The sequence below is a fragment of the Mixophyes fleayi genome, chromosome 5, assembly GCF_038048845.1.
Source record: "Mixophyes fleayi isolate aMixFle1 chromosome 5, aMixFle1.hap1, whole genome shotgun sequence".
In the NCBI taxonomy this organism is placed as follows: Eukaryota; Metazoa; Chordata; class Amphibia; order Anura; family Limnodynastidae; genus Mixophyes; species Mixophyes fleayi.
This window is the reverse complement of record NC_134406.1, coordinates 33,652,467-33,666,856: the sequence shown is the minus strand read 5'-3', so window position 1 is coordinate 33,666,856 and position 14,390 is coordinate 33,652,467.

Genomic DNA, 14,390 nt, shown 5'->3' with positions numbered 1-14,390 from the left:
AATGCTTATATATCAGTCTTCCTTGCAATGTGAAACAAAAATAAACTTATTTTCTTTCTGCAACTAAGAAGTTTGAGTGTTATTCTATAGAGGGAACTGTTGGATCAAAAAAAAGTTACATCTAAGGCTTCAGCTCGAGCACTTTAACAAGATCACAGAATGATGAAGTGACATTTTAATTTTGTTTAATTAATATTTATATGTTTATTAACATTTATTTATGTAGAGCTGGCGTTCTCAGCCTGAAGAGGTGAATTTTCAGGAATCGCTTGACGGTTTGCTATATGTGGGGGAGAATACCACAGAGTTGATGTAGACTGAAACAAATAATGCAACCGTGAATTGGAGCAAGGCTGAGGGATGCAGATCTGAGGCAGAGTGGAGAGCTGGGAGATATTGTGAGACAAGTGAAGAGATGTATGTTGGTGCAGTTTTGTTAATGATCTTGTATATTAGTTCATATGGAGGCATAAAGAATCTGTAATGTGCTTTATAGTTCAGTTTAAGTCCATTAATATTCAGCAAGCCAGCTCATAGTAAAGCACAGGCATAATAAGGTGGTAATTACGCTTATTTTACAGAGTTCAAGATGAAGCTCCACGATTGATACACTATAACCTACTACAGGGTAGCTTCTGCCCCTCAAAAAACCCAGTCATCATGGGCTCATAAGATTTGAACAAAATAAGAGAGGGGTCACACAACAGTGTAAATATATCTCCCAACCATCCTGATTTAGGTGGGACAGTGCCAATTTGAGGGCTCTGTCCCACCATTCTGATTGGGACAGCATTGTCCCAATTGTTTGGAAAGTTCGGGGAGATTCTGTCCACTGCTGCTCTGGATGGCAGTGGTGTGCATAGCAATGAAGGGGATTGGAGGGAAACGGAGGACAGAATGGGAGCCTAGCTCTTCAAAAGCACATTGTGCCATTTCCATGCTCCTATCCCACTGATGGAGGGACAATCGTTGGGAGGTGTGGTGTAAACTTTCATTAACTAAAACTGAACCTTAACAGAAATATTCATAACATCGTTAAAAGCATTCAGATGGCTTATCTGTGTACACCACAGATGCAGATGGTCAAGAGGGGGGCATCCACAGGGCCGCTGAGAGGAGGGACAGGTACTATTTACCTGGGCCCGTCACGCCCGACATTCAGTGAGGAGCGGCACAGAGAGGACCGAGGCAGAAGACAGAAGAGAGAAGATAAAGAGATGAAGGAAGCCAATACAAAGGTAAGTAAAGGAACGGTGGCAAGAGGAGTAAAACAGAAAGTCACCAAGTGATGAAGAAGGGGGAGGGGGGAGAGACAGAAAGGCACTGAGTGATGAAGGGGAGGGGGAGCAGCATGGCACAGTGATGAAGGGGAGGGGGGAGCAGCATGGCACAGTGATGAAGGAGAGGGAGAGCACCATTGCATATTGTGATGGAGAGGAGGAGCAGCATGGCACAGTGTGATGGAGAGGGGTGGGAGCAGCATGGTATCGTGTGATGGAGAGGAGGAGCAGCATGGCACAGTGTGATGGAGAGGGGTGGAAGCAGCATGGTATCGTGTGATGGAGAGGAGGAGCAGCATGGCACAGTGTGATGGAGAGGGGTGGGAGCAGCATGGTATCGTGTGATGGAGAGGGGGAGCAGCATGGCACAGTGTGATGGTGAGGGGGAGCAGCATGGCACAAAGTGATGAAGGGGGAGCAGCATGGCACAGTGTGATGGAGAGGGGGAGCAGCATGAAACAGAGTGATGAAGGGGGGGAAACAGAAAGTCACCAAGTGATGAAGGAGAGGGGGAGCAACATGGCACAGTGATGAAGGAGAGGGGGAGCAGCATGGCACAGTGTGATGAAGGAGGGGGAGCAGCATGGCACAGTGTGATGGAGAGGGGTGGGAGCAGCATGGTATCGTGTGATGGAGAGGAGGAGCAGCATGGCACAGTGTGATGGAGAGGGGTGGAAGCAGCATGGTATTGTGTGATGGAGAGGAGGAGCAGCATGGCACAGTGTGATGGAGAGGGGTGGGAGCAGCATGGTATCGTGTGATGGAGAGGGGGAGCAGCATGGCACAGTGTGATGGTGAGGGGGAGCAGCATGGCACAAAGTGATGAAGGGGGAGCAGCATGGCACAGTGTGATGGAGAGGGGGAGCAGCATGAAACAGAGTGATGAAGGGGGGGAAACAGAAAGTCACCAAGTGATGAAGGAGAGGGGGAGCAACATGGCACAGTGATGAAGGAGAGGGGGAGCAGCATGGCACAGTGTGATGAAGGAGGGGGGAGCAGCATGGCACAGTGTGATGGAGGAGGGGGCAGCATGTTACAGTGTGATGGAGAGGGGGAGCAGCATGGCACAGTGTGATGGAGAGGGGGGAGCAGTATAGCACAGTGCGATGGAGAGGGGGGACCATCATGGCACAGTGTGATGGAAAGGAGGGAGCAGCATGGCAAAGAGTGATGAAGAGGGAGCAGCATGGCACAATGTGATAAAGGTGAGGGGGCGCAGCGTAGCACAGTGTGATGAAGGGGGGACAGCATGGAACAGACTGATGAAGGGGGGCAGCATGGCACAGTGATGAAGGGGAGAGGGAGCAGCATGGCACAGAGGGATGAAGGGGGGAAAAACAGCATGGAGAGTGCAGTGTGATCATAAGGAGGCACAGTAATGTGTGTGTGATGGCACAGGGGGCTTGTGGTAATGTATGTGAGATGGCATAGGGGGCTTGTGGTAGTGTATGTGTGTGAGATAAGTGGTGGCTAATTAATGGGTGCTATTTTGTTTGTGGGGTGATGGTGGGGCAATTTAATAGTGGAGACTTATAATTTAAGATGGGGTGGTTTCGTGGCAATTGAATGAGTTTGGGGAGAATGAGGTCTCATTATTAAATGTGACTATGAATTATTTAATGGCAGTGATGGTTGCGGGAAATAGGTATATTTATGAAATGTAAATACTATTAATTTATTGCTGGGGCTGTTTGGAGGGAGGGAAATAGGTTTATTTATTAAATGGGATTACTATTATTTTAATGTTGGGGCTGGAGGAAGTCCTAATTTTTAATCGTGGGTGCTATTGATTTAACACTGGGGCTATTTGGAATTTTCAAAAGTACCCATTTTTTTTTGCAAATAGTGCCCCCAACATTCCAGGATCCAGACAAGCCGCAACTAAAGAAACCTGCAGCCACAGGTGGTGAAAGTGACAAGAACAGTTAGGAGAGAACAGGACAGTCTGTGAAATGTTGTGATTCTAGTGGGATAATCCCAATTTTTGGTGACTTTTCTGCCCAATATAAGGGGCAGACCAAGACTGCGAACTCTTTATGTACACACTGCATTCTTTAAATACTACACTATGGTGCTAGATGTCCTGAAATTCAGGAGAGCTGGGACATATGTCACGCTCCAGTGAGCGGGCACTGCACCCTTGTGCCAAAGGTGTACACAATAATGCAGGTTTTCTTTCTGTAGGAGGGTGGCCTAGCGCTTTTCACCTGCTAGCTATGCCCCAATGATGCATAGCCACGCCCCCAATTGTATGAGCACACCACTACCACAAGTTTTTTCCCATGCTCAACTATAGGGAGGCCCTATAAAGTTGTTGTACCAGGGCTCTGAATACCACTTGGCAGCCCTGGGCATCCATCCAATGCAGCTCTAACTATTAGTTTGGATATAGCAATGTGTATACGGGTTAAAGTGTCAGGATGGCATTGTACTTCGAGATGTCATGTTTAGTCATGTTCCCCTGTATTTCATCACTAAGGGCTAGATTTACTAAACTGCGGGTTTGGAAAAGTGGAGATGTTGCCTATAGCAACCAATCAGATTCTAGCTTTCATTTATTTACTGCATTCTACAAAATGACAGCTAGAATCCACTTTTTCAAACCCGCAGTTTAGTAAATATAACCCTAAGACTTTGTCAAGAAGGTGTAGCATGGCTCAAGGAAAATTGGTTTAAATAGAAAAGTGATCACCTTCTCTGACAATGACTGCTAGTTACAACATATTGGTTTAAATCTGCAAAGTATCTGTACTCCAAAACAACAAGTTGCCTTGTTACACAAGACAACTTCCCCTACAGAATCCTTTTCAAACTCCTCACCACCACTTACAAGGCTCTCTCCAACCGTACTGCCCCTTATATCTCTAACCTACTCTCCATTCACACTCCTGCCCGCTCCCTGCTCTCGGCCAACGACCGCCGCCTCTCCTCCACTCTTATCACCTCTTCCCACTCCGGAATCCAAGACTTTTCCTGTGCAGCCCCCCTTCTCTGGAACGACCTCCCTCGTTCCATCCGTTTCTCTCCTACTCTGTGCTCCTTCAAACGTGCACTCAAAACTCACCTCTTCCTCAAAGCCTACCAACCATCTACTTAACCCCCATCTCCTCCCTTTTTCTAGTCCTCCCTTCTCTCCTCTTGCCTCAACTGGCTCCTCTTGTGCCTGGTCTGTTTACCCTCCCTTAGGATGTAAGCTCGTATGAGCAGGGCCCCCTCCCCTCCTGTCTCTATACCTGTTCTTCCGCTCTGTCTTTACTGCATATGACTGGCCGGAGTTTCTGAAGTATTGGTACTTTTTGTTCATTGTTCTGTATGGTTTCACCCTGTATAGTCTACTGTTAGTATTGTGTGTGGCGCTGCGGATACCTTGTGGCGCCTAACAAATAAATGATAATAATAATAATAATAACAAATGCTAAATAAAATCAATGATTTGCAGTGAGGTTGTTATTCATTGTCCTTAAAATGAAGACAGGAGGGTTATGGGTAGGGATCAGTTTGCAAGTTACTGGAGTGGGAAAACTAATTAGCGTCCATTGTTCTCACCAGGCTAGTCCAGACAGGCCATCTAGCAGGGGAGGTTCTGAGAAAGGACAGCTAATCTTCACTCCCCTCTTCAAACCCCCCTAGTCTAGCACTGACCTATGGTTAAGAAGAATAGACCCAGGGGTTTGCCAGGGAGGGGAAAAGACTGTTGAATTTAAAATTAACTACAAATTCCATGTGGAAGGCAATTCCTGCAATTACATCAAGTACAGAGACTTCTGTAATAGTGGATTCCAATGGGGATGAATTAGTATTGTGTGAGGATGATGTACACACTGATGAGGGTGAAGAAGATGACAGTGTAGATTGCAGGTGTTGGAATCTAGCTGAGAGAAGGGAGCTAGCTGATGCTGGTATGCTTGTTAATATTTTGAGTAGAATGACATGTTGGCAATTTTATGTTTTTCTGTAGTAAAGTTTCACCTCTATTAAAGAGGTGTTTTTTATTCTTTAAAAAGGTACAAGCATTTTTTTACATATTTGTTTCCCTGACTTAAAACCACTATGCACTTGAACATAGGCTTTAGCACATGACATAGAGGGATTAGTATCATCATGACTGAGACTGGAGAGTGACAAGAACAATGTGACTGGAGACTGGAGAGTGACAAGGGCACTGCCACCCCTCCTGTTTCTGTATGAGCTATGGCACAGTAGAATATCACTGGAGACTTTTAAAAACACTGCCAGCCATGATACTTGAATTTCTGTTTCAGCACTAAACACTGTCACCTCTCCTATTTTTGGGTGAGCTATGGCACAGCCCTATGATTTCTATTTCAGCAATGATAATTAGCAATGGTGCAATGCCACATAGACTGGCAACAACACTGGGTCCTCTCCTGTTTCTGTGTGAGCTATAATAACACAGTACAATGTGACTAAAGATTTTGAAGAACACTGACAGCCCTATTATTTTTATTTCAGCAATGACAATTAGCAATGGAACAATGGAGTTCTCCTGTTTGTGTGTGAGCTATATAACACAGTACAATTTGATTGCAGATTTAGACCAAGACTGGCCAAACCTATTACTTCTACTTTTAAGAAAACTGCCACCCTTCTTCTTTCTATTTTAGATATGACGCTGCCCAACTGCACTAGAGACTGCCAAGAACTGTGCTACCCCTTCTGTGTCTCTCTGTGAAATGGTGCTGGATCGCCGTGGAGGGCAGTACTTAGAGAATTCAAAACTCGCAAGATCCAATGACACAACAATGACATTTTGCCTCATTTTCACTTCCAAGGGCGCGCGAAAGTACGGTGCTTGGAGAACTGAGCCCGAGCATCTCTAGTACAAATGGGTCACAAATTTGCACTCTTATAACTTGCGAGACTGCGCATCTTTAATAGCAAGGACTTTAAGGACTTTAATTCTGCAGATGGTGCTCTGAGAGGGCTGCTTTATCCAAAGATCTTTGAATGTGTACTTGATTTCCAAAAGAAAAGTATACAGTGTTATAGTCCTGTGTGTATCTGTAGTTGGAACAATTACTGATTGATGCTCACCCCTTCTGGAGATTATACTAAACATCAGGGCCGTAACTAGGGCTATGCGACAGGGGCGACCTCCCAGGGCGCAACGCTGAAGGGGGCGCAATTTAGGTATATTTTAGGTTAATTTGGTTAAAATTGAGGGCTAGGGGGGTGGCATTTGTCTTTCTCGCCCAGGGCACTAGAATTGTAAGTTACGGCTCTGCTAAACATGTTCTTTTTTTTTTGTCTCTTTGATTGACATATTGGTGCTGTAGTTAGCAGTATTTTTGCAATAACAATGTTTAGTTGCCTGACTTTTTCTCCATCCATGGTATTGCTATTGACTGCACCTATTAATATGTTGTTCTAGTCCATATAGAACTCTGTTCCTTTTCCTACTTCTGACGAAGTGGCAAAGATTTCCTTTTAGTTAACCTCTCCACCCTCATACTGTTTGATGTTGCGCTAATGTACAATAATAAATATTGTCATTCTCTACTATTATTACTTGAAATTGTTATAATTATTTCATACATGCATTATATGCTTTATTTTCACTGTGGTCACGACCAGACCATGCTTTAAACTTTTATTAACGTTTTATTACAATGTTCAGACAACAATGTTATTTCCATTTGTTTTTATTTCTCCCTTTTGTCCTCTCTTAATCCCACATTTTCCAATTCCCTGCCGTTATTTCTATATTGCATTTTTTTCATTCCAGTGCAGAGCTATATCTATTGTTTAAGAACTGGGTGCTCGAGGGGGAGGGGAGGATAAATGGATCCCAACTTTTAATCTCATATTTGTGATGATTTACATCTAAGATATGTTGAATAACTTGAAATTTCGCTCGTGGAATGTTAGGGGTGTCAATTCACTGATTAAACGGTGTCAAAGTAACTTTTTGCGAAATTAACAGAAATACATATAAGCTCGTATATTACTAATATATAGAACTAATCTAAGATTAGGGCCTGTACTTTAAAGAAGGAAAAATACGTTGAACTTTACCCAAGATATTTGTTCAACAACACATTACATAATTGTACTAATGAGACACAGGTTTTTAGTAAGTTTCCAGTATTTCACAATAACCGGACGGTCCAAGGCCAATGTGGCTTAACAAAGGTTGAGATGACCCATCAAACAAAAGACCCTTCCAAGGATATGTCATTTTGTAAGTAGGAATGATGATATAATACCTGTCTTATCATACGCCAAAAAGGTTTGGTTTGGCAAATGACAATTAATGACAAGTAATGTTTTTGATAACAGTAACTATTTTACCCTATAAAAATGTGAACACTAAATATACCTGTTCAGATTGGCTATGATATACGCTGAACGTACCTGCTCCATTCAGTTAATTATATTTCATTATAAATTAATAAAAAACCTATTATTGGAAGAAAATTTGCTCATCCATTTATTACCAACTCAAAGATAACTTAAACAACGGACAAGAATTTGAACTTATATCAATAAATTGAATTCCGATGTCACTTTCCTCTATGAAATCCACCTCACCTTCCGAGCATGAAAAATTCAGTATGTTCAGACAACAGGTATTTGTCTACACATCTAAATCCAGGGGAGTGGCTATATTGATACACAAAGCTATACCAACTGAAATCCACAGAAAACACATTGATGTGGCCAGGTGCTATGTTATTTTAGAATTCTCAATCATGGAATCCGAATATACTTTATGTAACCTCTATGCCCCTAACACGTATCATTAAAACGTTTTTTAGAATTGTAAATAAACTCTACACATATCTAGATTCCCACTTTATGATTTTAATATTTTTGTTTCACAAAAAATGGACATGCGAAGTTCCTCCCGTGGGCAACGGTGCCAGTAAAAAAAATAGGTATTCCATATATCTATAAACAACTGAATGTTATGGACATATGGAGATTACATCACCATATTGATTTAGAATACGCATACTTTTCTTCCATATGTTATGCCCTAACTAGAACTGAATATTTTCTAATATCCTAAAAATTGACTAATCCAACCATTCAGACAGAAATTTAACCTATCAGCCATTCTGATCACGCCCCTATTTGGGTTAAAATAGAGACTGAAAATAAAACTGGGAAATATAGGCAGTGGCGAATTCCTACCACTCTGGCTTCTTCCCAAAATTGCAAACATATGTTCGGATCATCTGACTAATCCTATTTTGTACTGACAAACAGCGAAAGCAGTCCCTGGAGGGGTTATTATATTTTATACCTCTGCAATTAAATGAGATCAATCCAAGATGTACCATATGGCACCACAAGAATTTACTCAGGCTTTTTTTATGAAAAATTAACCTACACCTATAAATAACGCCAAAAATAATGAAAAGAAAATACATTTTTACAATATAGTTACTCAAATAGGGAACAAGCACATTAAAAAAAGGTAGATTTCGCCATGTACCAACCCCTTACCCCCTCTTCTTTCTTTTCTCCCCCTTATTTGTATAATTTAAAACAAAATAACATCTCTATGGTACCATGTTCATATGAAGCTGAATTTGTTTTGTAAAAGCTCTGTGAGAGAGTGTCATACACACACTGTTAAATTTGTATGTGCATTTGTCATCTCACTAATGTACCTTTCAAGAATTTTATATTTTGTAATACTGTTAAGATAAGATGTTACTAATAAAACGTATTTTAAAAAAAAAAGGTAGATTTCTATTTTACAAACATGTCACCTACTTTCTAATTTATTACGCAGTCCTCAATCTGATACATTTATCACATCCTTGTGGGATCATACGGGTCAGGATAGTGACAGGGAGGATATCATACATATTTTAAAAACCTTTTATGAACAACTTTATGCACAAGAACGAATAAATAGTAGAAATACACTGCCCCAACTTAATGACTAATTTCAAGCCTTGTACAACCAGTTACAGAGGAAGAAATATCATAAAACATCTAAAACCTCTGAAATCCCCAGACCCAGATGACCTTACCAGGGATTTTTTCAAGTTACTGCATCCATTGATTGTAGAACCACTGAAAAAAAATGATGACACTATTTTTACAGATAATATTCTTCACCCACATATCAATAATGCCATTATCAAAGTCCTACCGAAGCCAGGGAGGGATGCAGAATTGTCTGCTTCCTATAGACCGATATGTCTCATAAGTTCTGACTACAAAATATTCACAAAGATCCTTGCAGAACAATTAAAACAAATATTGCCATCACTCATACAAAAAGACCAGTCAGGTTTCATTTGGGCAGAAACTTAGTTTCCAACATACAAAAAGTCCTGGCAGTTATCCAGTCATAGAGGGTGTCTAATAATCATGTTTCTAGTGTTTTGCTCTCATTAGATGCTGAAAAGGCTTTTGATTTAGTGGTTTAGGATCATCTTTACGAGACGCCCTATAGATTTGGTTTCCCTCCTCAATATAGTCAACTGATCGCTACTCTATATTTACAGCGTCTACTCTAATCATAGCGAACAGACATATCTCCTCCACTATCCACATCCAAAGAGGGTTGTCCTATATCTCCCCCTATTTTCGCTATTGTGCTAAAACCACTTGCTGTGGCCTTTATGACACAGCCAATTGTTTACTGGGATTCATGCTTCTTTTTATATCCAATCCATTAACTTCTATACTCATGATTCTGAATATTATACACCTTTTTAGTTCAGCTGCAGGATATAAAATTAATATTAACAAATCGGAAATCCTCTATATAAACCGACTGCTTGGCATTTTTATTACGCCAAGATTGTGCAACTTGCATAAACATAATTTTACCCCTATAATATCTGAAATTTCTGCACAATGAAATAACTGGAAACATCTGAAGCTTTCCTTGTTAAGTAAGGTGGCAGTAATAAAACGCGTTATATTCCATAAACTTTCCTATTATATACAAATGCTCCCTATCGGTATCAGAAACATTGGATGCTCTCAAATTACTACTACATTGAGCAGATTTATTTGGCAGCAGAAAAAAACTAAAACAGTGAGAAATAGATTGTCCCTATCTAAACAACAGGGAGGTCTTGGATTTCCCAATTTACTGGTATTCTCAAAATCTGCCATGCTTCAATACATCTCGGGTTGGCTCCTCATTTAGAATGTTTTACCAATAGGGCTATAGAGGAGGAAATCTTTGCCACTTATTCTTTTTCAGCTCTTTTTCTTTTACCTAGAACAGATATACCTCCCCAATTTTCCCAAAATATATTTTTCAAGGATACCTTTAACCCCTGGCTGGCTATTAATAAATAATATAAATGAGACTCTTGATACACTAAATATTTACCTATTTGGGAGAACCTGAACTTTACTCCCTCCCTGTCCAATGCTACCTATAGGATTTGGAAGGAGAAGGGAACCATGGCTGTCAAAGACATTTTTCATCGGGGGGCACTCTTTATAGTTTTTAGCAGTGTCAAAACCTATATAATCTTTCAAACACTCATTTTTACCTTTAATACAAATACGACATTATGCACAAAGTAAACAGCTGTCTTGAGCAATTTCAAACAATCCAAACGTGGATGAATTAGATTCCTTACTAAGTTTTTCACATACCAATACATTTAAAATAAGATTCCTATACTTTGATTTGGTTAGCACCAATTAAGCTCATCTGTGGTATGAATCGTGTGGTGAAAGCATTTTCCAGCTCTCAGGGATCGAGCGATAGTTCTCGGCCATACTGACAGTATTATGAAGACATTAAGTTCTGCCAGATTTAAAAGGTTCATTTAAAAACCACTCTTAGAGTTTATATCTCTCAGGCACAGAGAAAGCATTTAATTGCCTCCAAATTGGGTTTGTGCCTGAAATGTAGGGGATGAGAGGCTATATATATATATATATAATATATATATATATATATATATATATATATATATATATATATATATATATATATATATATATATTATATAACTTCTGGCATAAGAGTATGTTTTTTTATTAATCATACCTTTCATCTGCGCTACGAAGAGATTATGAAGCTCTATTCTTTTTTTCTTTCAGTAATTGGAAATATAATCTCCCTGATGCCAATATTGTCCAGCTTCTTTCCATTATTGTTAAATTAGCAGACAAAGCCATTTTTGAGTAAATGGACCTCATCTACTTCCCCTACAATTTTGGAAATGGAAACTGAGCTATTAGATCTTTTATACTTTGATAGATGGTCCACCATTGCCGATGTTGATAATGGATTTAGACATTTCGATGCTAAATGGGAAGTGCATAATCGAAACGCTTGATGAGTCTACATGAGCTCATGTAATGCGTTTATTTGAATCTACTGAGTGGTTTTTATTGAGACAACTTGAGTGATGTTCTAAATTCCAGGGTCTATAGTGATCTACTGTGTAACAGGATGCTGGTCACAATTGGTTCCTCTTGCAAATGCTTGCTTCACAGACAATTGTTGTTTAAAACTATTCTTACTCTTCTTGCTCCCCTTCTGTATAGAAGTATCACCCCCCGGCAGCAGCAGCTGTAGCGTGCAAGGATGCCTCTTGGGAGTCATGGATTGCATTAGGGAAGTCAGTTTGAATTTGAAAATTGGATGATTAACTACATACTAATGGTGTCTATTCATTCAGATACTAGCCAATGTGGGCTGCTTGTTACTATACACAATTGTCCACCTTTTTATTAACTACTTGATTGAATTCGCTGCAAAAGACGTAACAGGGAGGAGGTGATCAACGTCCCTACCTCTATTTATTGTGGCATCATAAAGACTACAGATTCTTTGACAAATCTTGTCTGCATGGGGATAATAATATTTTCAAACCTAGGAGGTGCTTTTTTGGTTTTATGCTCAGGCATGATAATGTGCTTATCATGGGCATGAGGCGGTACCACTGGTGGCTACCTTACTTCGACACAATCATCATCCTCATTATCTTATTCAAGTACAACACATTCATCATTTTCAGATTCACAATTATCCCTTTCATCTTCTTGAACATTAGCATGTTCTAAAGTAGCATCTTCAATTTCTATGTATAAATCATCATTACTACTCATACTTACATTTCGAGATGATTGAGAAGTTTTAAAATGAGACTGTTCTATAATTATAGTGTCAGAATCTGAAATGTCAGACTCACATATAGCACTCATGGATACTGCTAGACTCTCCTCAGGTTTCTGTGAGTGTCCATGTTGTTTTTTAACCTCAGTGTTCTTTTCATGCACTGATGTGGCTATTTTAGAGGTGACAGACCTAAACTCTGAGCGAGAAGGTGATGCATTGAAAGTTAAGGAAGATGCATGACTGTGTTGGGCACTCTCTTTTGCAATGGGCATTATAGTATGTGCAGGGCCGCCTCCAGGAATCATGGGGCCCAGTACGGGCCCCCCCCATGAGCAAAATAAAGAAAAACATATGAGCATTCCTATGTGCTCGGCGGGTCGGCTACATACCAGGCTGTTTGCACAGATAAATGAGTAGAATGCTTTCTCCTTCATTTAGAACTTCGCAGTAGCCAGGGTAAACGAACAAGCTGGGTGATTTTACCAGCGTCCTCCTGGTTGCCGAGCAACGGACATTTCTGGGGCGGAGCCGCAATTAGGCGTATTTAGGAATGGAAATACAACAGAGAGGTTATAAGTGGCAGCCGCCTCCACCAATAGAACTGCGGCATATTCTGCAGGACCGTCACGGAGGCGGAGCTCCTAGTACGCATGCAGTGTAGTCCTGAGCTGCCACCAAGTCTTGTGAATCAAATTAAGCTAATTTGAAAGGACGTTGACGGTTTTTTATTGTGCGTTTCACTAGCACCTTGTTGTATTCAGTCTTCATCTCCTGCTGGTCAGGGATGGGATAAAACCTATGGACGACTTGTATGTGTTGCGTTGTTGTACCGGGCCCCCTGGTGAGCCCGGGCCCGGTACAACAGTACCCCCCGTACCCCCTTGATGGCTGCCCTGAGTATGTGTACCAGCAGTAGCAGGACCCCTACTAGCAAAAAGTGGGTATAGTCTGAGCTTTTTCTTGACACTGCGGGTGGTGTATTGAATTTTAGCTATTTTCATTGTTTTGAACATATCACTACACTCATCATGAACTTTTCCCTTAATCCTTACATCAAGAGCTAAGATTGATAAGCAGTGTTTGGATTTTGATCACGTTTTATTACACTTTCTTCCTGCATTATTTTTTTTACTAGAAGAGGTTGAAAAAGTAATTCTACTGCCAGTACTAGATCTGGGATGCTCCTGATCTGTAGACTCATGGCTGATAAGAGGAGTAAATCAAAATCAGATAGGCAAATAGCGAACCTTACAATTCTTCTGGCGCTGTTCCAAAATACAATTCAAATGTATTCAATTAGTTCTTGAAATTTTTTAAAATAATTTTTGGGAGGTGTGCTGCTCAGAGTCACATAGCACCCTGTTTTATGACTGCTTAGTACTAAAGATGTCATTGATAGTGCTCCTGACACAATTGCATTCAGATTGAAACACTTAGGATTATAAAAGCAAGAAATACATTTGCTTTTCTTGGCTGTGCTTTTTCTCCACTAAGTAGTTCGGATGTCACTGATACTGACCCTTTTACAACTGCCTTCAGATTCAAACACTTTGATTTTAAAAGCAAGAAAGAATATTTCTTGTCCACTCCTAATTAGTTTACTAATATACTATTACTATCAGTAGCCACTGATTGTCTACTCTACACTCTCACAACCACTTGCTCAGCACACAATTCCAGCAGACTGATCTCTAAATAAACTCTTAACATTTGTACAGTAAAATCACAGCCATTGCAATATAAATGGCCTCTTTCACCCTGTCCAACCCTTGTAATGTTCGTTTTGTCCCTACCAATAAACATTGTCCAATGCAATCACTGTGATTCCAACGCACAAAGAGATTAATAGCAAAAGATAGCAGGATTTACAGCAAGCAATGATGACGCATAAAAGGTATTACATAATACACAGGAAAGTATAAACCGAATACATTACATTACGCAAGCACGTCCTGGGCCCACATCCATGTTCAGCCTTGTAGTCTGTGGTCAGGAAGAGAGAGATGTAACACTGGCCCAGGACTTGCTTA